Source organism: Sinocyclocheilus anshuiensis, unplaced genomic scaffold (assembly GCF_001515605.1).
Source record: "Sinocyclocheilus anshuiensis isolate Anshui unplaced genomic scaffold, SAMN03320099.WGS_v1.1 scaffold2492, whole genome shotgun sequence".
NCBI classification, from domain to species: domain Eukaryota; kingdom Metazoa; phylum Chordata; class Actinopteri; order Cypriniformes; family Cyprinidae; genus Sinocyclocheilus; species Sinocyclocheilus anshuiensis.
This window is the reverse complement of record NW_015542584.1, coordinates 164,122-171,910: the sequence shown is the minus strand read 5'-3', so window position 1 is coordinate 171,910 and position 7,789 is coordinate 164,122.

Here is a 7,789-nt window from a genome sequence, read left to right as displayed (position 1 = left end):
GATACCATAGCCCCGTTAGAGCTCAAGATTCCCATGCTAGTCACTGCAGAGGCTAGTGCAGCAGAAGAACCCATCATCGGCTATAATGTCATCGAGGTGCTGTTGAAAAAGGGGCCTGAACAACCACCCCAAACCACAATACAGGCTGTGAGTGCTGCTTTCTCCATTAATAGTAAATGTGCCGAGAAGCTGACCAAATTAATTCAAATGAGTGACCCGCAGAGCAGTGATGGTATAGTGAAGCTGGGGCGTCAAAAAGTTACCATCCCACCTACCTTGACCAAAATTATTAAATGTGGCGTGAGGACCTCTGCTCTCCCTTGCCAGTAAGAGGCTCTCTTCATTCCCAATGAAAGTCCCCCCTGGCTGGATGCCTTGGAAATAGGATAAACTGTTGTTAGCCTCCAGAAAGGAACATGGTCAAGAGTCGCTATCCCTGTAACAAACAGAACAGAAAAGGACATAATTTTGCCACCACGAACTGTTCTTGGGCAGGACCAGCGGGTTAAAGCCATTTACCCAGTTGGAACCAAGCCTGTGGAGGAAACGACAAAAACTGAGGCTGAATCGGAGGTTAATCTCAGCTCCCAGCACATATCTACAATTGACTCAAAGGCTGGGGAGCAGACTGGGGAAGAGAAAAAGGAATTATGCGACCCACCTGTGTCACTCACCCATTTAACTCCACCCCAGCAGCTGAAAGTAAAAAAAAATGTTAAGAGAAGAGAGTGGGGCATTCTCCAAAGATGAATATGATGTGGGATGTATACCATCACTGCAGCTCTGCATTAGGTTAAATGATAACACCACAGTTCGACGAACATACACCTCTATACCAAAGCCTTTACATAAGGAGGTGAAGGAGTATTTGGAGGACTTGCTAAACTGGGGTTGGATACGGAAGTCAAAATCCAACTACTCTTCACCTATAGTGTGTGTGCGAAAAAAGGATGGGACTTTGCGTCTCTGTTGTGATTATCGGGAGCTAAATCAAAAGTCCATTCCCGACAGACATCCCATCTCGCGCATACAAGATATGCTCAACAGTTTACAAAGCAGTGCTTGGGTCTCTGTACTAGATCAAGACAAGGCATATCACCAGGGTTTGCTGGAAGAAAGCAGTTAATCCCTCACTGCATTTATTACACCCTGGGGCCTATATGAATGGGTGAGGATACCATTCGGTTTGTCTTCGGCCCCTTCAGAGTTCCAGAGAAGCATGGAGGAGTGTCTCTCAGGTTTGCGGGATGAAGTCTGCCTTCCATATCTAGACGACAACTTAGTGCACAGCAGAACTTTCGACGATCATCTCAGGGATATTCGTAAGGTGTTGCAACGCTATCAGCAGCACGGGGTGAAGTTAACAGCAAAAAAATGTGAACTGTTCAAAAACAAGGTGAGGTTTCTTGGGAAAATGATGGGCCACACCATGGATCCGGCCAAAATCGCACCTGTGCAAGCGTTAAAAGAAAAGAAGCCTGCCACAGTCGGAGAGCTGAGAAAGGTGCTGGGATTTATTTCATATTACAGGTCCTATATTGCCAATTTCTCAACCATAGCTAAGCCGTTATATAGTCTGTTGTCGCCTGGGAAGTCAACAGAAGAAAGAGCTGTGGAGACAAAAACAAAACAAAAAGTGGCCAAAAACAGCCAGAAACAAAATCAGCTCCCCTCTTACTATCCAATAACATGGACTGACAAACACCAGTCTGTTCTCTGCCAACTCATTGATTACCTGTCTAGTCCACCTGTCCTAGGCTACCAAGACTTTGATGCTCCATTTGTTCTTCACTGTGATGCCTCACAAGATGGGCTGGGGGCCATTCTCTATCAGAGACAAGAAGGGAGGTTAGTAGTCATAGCCTATGGCTCAAGAACTCTTTCAGCTGCCGAAAAGAATTACCATCTTCATTCTGGCAAGTTATAGTTTTTAGCTATGAAATGGGCAATCTGTGAGAGGTTCAGGGATTACCTATATTATGCCCCTTCATTTGTTGTATATACTGACAACAACCCCCTGACTTATGTCCTCACCACGGCTAAGTTAAATGCCATAACACACAGGTGGGTAGCTGAGTTAGCAGACTTCCAGTTCACAATAACATACAGACCTGGAAAAACAAATGCAGATGCTGATGGGTTGTCCAGGATGCCCCTGGACATGGAGAAGTATATGCAGACCTGCACCCAGAACGCTTTAGCTGAGGTAATTTCCAGTGTGCTGAAAGCATTGTCTGTAAAGAGAGATGGAAAGCCATGGTTGTGTCCAGCAGTCATTTCAACAGCACTTGCGGAAAGGGAACTTGAACAACATGCATTACCTGCATCACCGGTGGCGCGAATATCCAGTGAGGCCTTGAAAAAAGCTCAGGAGGGGGATCTGATGATCTCGAAGATCTTGCAGTATCTGAATACAAATCAGTGACCTAAGGTGAAAAACAGTGATGAGTACACAAAGGCATTATTGAGGGGGAGAAGCAAACTGTATTAGGATGAAAATGGTGTCCTATACCAAAAGACTGCTACGCGCTCACAGTTGGGACTGCCCAAAAGTTTCCATAATTTAGTTTTCCAACAGCTACACCAGGAAATGGGTCATTTAGGGGTAGAGCCGACACTGCACTTAATCAGAGAATGTTTATATTGGCCACACATGCAGCGAGATGTGGAGCAGCACATCACTAAAAGTGCTATTGCCTGAAAAGTAAGAGGCCAAACAAGCCTACCAGAGCTCCATTGACCAGCATTGTAAGTACATACCCTCTTGAGATAGTGTCCATTGATTTCCTGCATTTAGAGAGAAGTAAAGGAGGCTATGAGTATATACTGGTCGTGATGGACCATTTTACCCGGTTTGCGCAGGCTTACGCGTGCACCAACAAAGCCGCCAAAACTGCTGCTGTGTGGTTCCCGCACCAGCCCTTACCATCCACAGGGGAATGGCCAGGTCGAAAGGTTCAATAGAACCCTGCTGGCCATGTTGAGAACCTTAACAGATGAGGAAAAAGTTGACTGGAGAAGTTCCCTTGCTAAGGTGGTGCATGCATATAACTGTACGCGTCATGAATCCACAGGCTTCTCGCCATACTATCTCCTCTTTGGCCATCACCCCAAACTCCCAATTGACCTCATCTTTGGCCTGAGCCCCAATGACGCAAGTACTTCACCCCAAGAATATGCAACCAAGTGGAAAGAGAGAATGGAGGAGGCTTACCAATTGGCTTCCAAGATGACTCGTAAGAGTGGGGACAGAGGGAAGGAGAGGTATGACAGGAAGGTTCATGGCGCAGAGTTGTATCCAGGGTGCAGGGTCCTTGTCCGAAATCTCACGGAGAAGGGTGGTCCAGGCAAACTCAGATCTTTCTGGGAGGAAAAAGTTCACATAGTAACTCAGAGGAAATACCCAGACAGTCCAGTGTATGAAGTGCGACCCGAGAATGGTCAGGGGCGAACACGAGTGCTTCATAGGAACTTGCTGCTACCATGTGATTTTCTGCCTGTGGAAGAACAAGAGACACCCAGAAAGAAGAAAATGCAAGTAAAGAAAAAGGCACACAAAAGTACAACCAGTAACAAAATTGAACTTACCAGCTCAGAGGATGAGGATGACTGGGAATACCTTGATGGAGTTCCACTGGAGTCAGCTGATGAACCTGTGAAAAACATTATTAGACCTGATGCAGAGGAGTTTCAGCCCCGGAATGAGATAATGGACCCGGAACACTTCGATATGGATGGGGAACAGCTCCAGATGACAGCAGAGGAGGAAACAATGGAGGAGCATTATGAAAGGGAAGAAGAGGAACGACAGGAGGATATGGTATACCATAATAACCAGCTGCTGTGATGTCTATTAATCAAAGGACAAAAAACTGTGCATGCATGCAAGTATTTGATATATATGAGTCACATTTAAGAACATATCTCTGAAATGGTTTTCAAAATGATGAGGTAGATGAGGTGCAATTTTATAGAGAAATCAGTATTGGTATCATTGATACTGGCCTTCAGTCATAAAAAAAGATGCCATTAAACAAATATTAAAAATGTTATTTATACATTAATTTGAAGATTGAATGTGAAATTATTGCAATATAAAAGTATATTAAAAAACTTCAATGTTAGGTGGGATTAATCGTGATTAATTTCAGAAAAATGTGCGATTAATTAGTTAATTTTTTTTAGCGATTGACAGCACTACTTTATATATTTTGTCACGTTAAATTAAATGGCAATTCATACATTTTAGTTAAAAACATGTACAGTATTTTACATTAAATTTTAACTGTAAAAATTTATTTTTTAAAGGTGTAAATAAAGATTAGAGCACATTTTAATAAAATACTAACATAAAATAATAAACAATAAAATACTATTTACGTTTCCACTTCAAAATTTCCACTTTGTTTAATTCAATGTGTTCCTTGACATTTCTTTGTAAGTAATTGTAATTGAGTGAATGAATTGTTTCTGTGTACATATATAAGCTTGCATAATATAACATTTAATTATATCCACCTTATTTTTCAAAGCGGAAGTAAGCATTTTTCTGTGAAACTGTGTGAGACTTCCGGTTCAGTAGGGACATAACGAGAAGAATAACAACGTGCAGTAAACTGTAAATCTGTTTGCACTACAAAGCAGTGCGTTCATAATTATGATAATACATTAAAATAATATGGTAAGACACACCAATTTGCAATATCAAGCAGGAAAGCCAGCTGTTTTGTACAGCTAAAAATAGCTGGAAATGGCTGCGGCCACTACGGGAAAAAATAAGGTGGGTATATTAGGTAACATAAGATTTTAAAGGTAGCATTTTTAAATTCTTTTTTACAGAGTGGAAGTTTGAGTTTTTCAGGACTGCACTGAAAATGTATTTTGAAACTATGTTCTCAAAAATTTCTAGAAACTAGAAAAATTGCTAGAAATAACTAATATTTATGTAGAAATGATAAGTAACACATTAAATTAAATATACAATTTTGAAGTAGAAAAAAATGAAATTGTGTGTACTTTTAAAACATACTCCAAAAAAATCTGTTTTATCTACAACTTTTTACAGCATGTGCTCATGTTCATAGAGATGATGAATTACATGTTTTCTTCAGACGGTTACAGAAAGGAGATAATGAACAGTCTGAGACGTGATCTGTGTGAATCTGTACAGAGTTGTTCAGCATCATCTTTAACTGCTGAAAGGATGTTGCAGGAGTTTGTGTCAGAATCTGAGGAAACCTGGCTGAGCTTTCATTGGTGATCTGATACTACAGCGACGTTAAAAATGAGTCAAAGAGAGTAAATGAAGCACCTGAGGCTCGTTCATGAACACATTCACTCTCTCTCACTCCATTCATGAGATTCTAAAAAAGTGAACATGTGCAACATGAGGTAGGCCTGTATGAATTAAATTAAATTAAATATTGTGTGTTTGAGTCGGCCAGTGGTTGCCAAACTTTTTCTGCCGGGCCCCCCTTTTGTAGAGAAAAAGACCCCCCACCCCCTCTTTTTTTCTCCTAAGTGTCTTATGCTCACCAAGGCTACATTTATTTATTAAAAATACAGTAAACACTGTAATATTGGGAAATATTGTCAATTTAAATTATATATTTGAATGTTTTAACATATAGGCTACTGTATTCTTGTGATGCGCAGCTGTATTTTCAGCATCATTACTCCAGTCTTCAGTGTCACATGATCTTCAGAAATCATTCTAATATGCTGATTTGCTGCTCAAGAAACATTTCTGATTATTATTAATTTTGAAAACATTTGTGCTACTTAATATTTTTGAGGAAACAATTTTTTCACGATTCTCTTATGAATATTTGAAATGGTCCTTTGTGTCAGAGCGCTGGAGTTCATCAGAAATAGAACGCGGCATCAGTTTACTGTCATGGATTTTTCATGTCGTGTCGCGTCGCATCCACAGCAGAGAACATCACTGGGTTATATTTGCTTTTGTCACATCGCGTCGCTCACGTCTGCTGTAGACACGTTGTTTTGGTATTTGTGAATCTTAAGTATATTCATAATCTGCTTTACGTTTACCTGGCACTGGAAGTCCTTTCACAAACTTTTAACTTCCATGCTCAGAGAAGAACCATGCATCGTTCATTTATATTTCTACATGGCTCCCTGCAATACAACTCTGATTCTTCAATGGCGCCATCTAGTGGTCTGTTACTGATACAACCACAAGTGATAACGGAGCGCTCAAGCAGGTACTGCGAGTTATGTTGAGGTCATTAAAATATGTCAAAATAATATTTTGCACTCAATTATTTACTTATCAGACAAGTGGCCGCATGATAAGCGGGAACATTACGCAGTGTAGTCTTTATCACCCTGCAGAGGTTTATTTTTGCAAAATAATCTGCTGACTGTACACTATCCCTCAGTTTTGGGAGCCACTGGAGTAGCTGATTTGTGCTCTATTAATTTGATCTGTTTGCTCTGTCTTTGATTACTAATGCCTGTGTAGACAGAATTAGACAGAATTAGAGATGTTCATATGTTGCTCAACGGCGCTCTCTAGTGCTTCTCTAATTCACTGCATGATGTTGGGAAGATCTGAGAGAAAAAAAACTAAAATGTATGTCCAAAGGCCATAAAGCGACAATCTATAAAAGCTTGCTACGCCATAAAAAATAATACATTGACTGTTTTTCTTCTCAAATTAATCTAAAAATCTCAAATATATATACACACATATATGTATATATATATATATATATATATACAATGATACTTTTAAATATGAAGCAACATTTCCAGTAGGTGGCAGCAAGCCAGTGTCACTGAGTCATTTCTTCAATCGATTCTTTTAAAACTTTTGAAACTGTTTTTATGAATGGATCAGTGAATCAATGACTCACTCAATTTGTTCAGACATATTTAGAGCAAAATAGAGTAAAAAAGACAATATTGTCTCTACAATTTAAATAATTTAATATTTATTTATTGTTCATTGACACGAAGAAAACTCTGTCACAGACAATGCTAACCAAACGTTCATATAATTGCTCTTAATGCATGTGTGTGTCCACGGAAGACTGCATATAATTCTATGATTAAATATCTATATTTGTTGTATCACAGTGACAGTGCTCAGTAACAAATAACCTACTTTGACAAATGGAAAAATCGATATTATAGCGAAAAGTTCTACAGTAAGTTAAAGATTCCTGAAGCAGCTGCTGTAAGTTTTTACAGATGGTTGGTCAGTTTACATGTCAATCATTAGTATGAGCCTCAGTGGCGGTTCTTGTCAGGTAAAATATAACAAAACATATGTAACAAACAAGTTTAAAGTGAGATTAAAGAAAATAAATGGAACAAATAATTATACTTTTTTTTTTTTTTTATTAAAAATCTTTAAAAATATATATTTTTTAAATGTCCTATTTCCATGACAAGAACAGGGTAAAATCAATACAAAAATAGGTGTGAAACAAAGTAATAAACATTTAAAGGGAGATTAAGAACGGACAGCAGATATCAGAAATCAGATTATTTTACAAAACGGAAAAGAAAATAATAAGATGGCAAATGAAATAAAAGGTGAAAAAATAGATAGATAAACAAATGAATAAACATTAAAAGTTTAAATACTGGTAAATGAAATTAATGTCAACAGTCTTTTAGTTTGTAAATTATTTAAAGTTGCACTTTTAAAAACATTCTAGGAATTGTCCCATTGACACCACAGTAGGCTACATGCAGGGCCGCATTAAGACCGCACTGGGCCCCGGGGCTATGACTTACTGCAGGGCCCCCCATCACAATA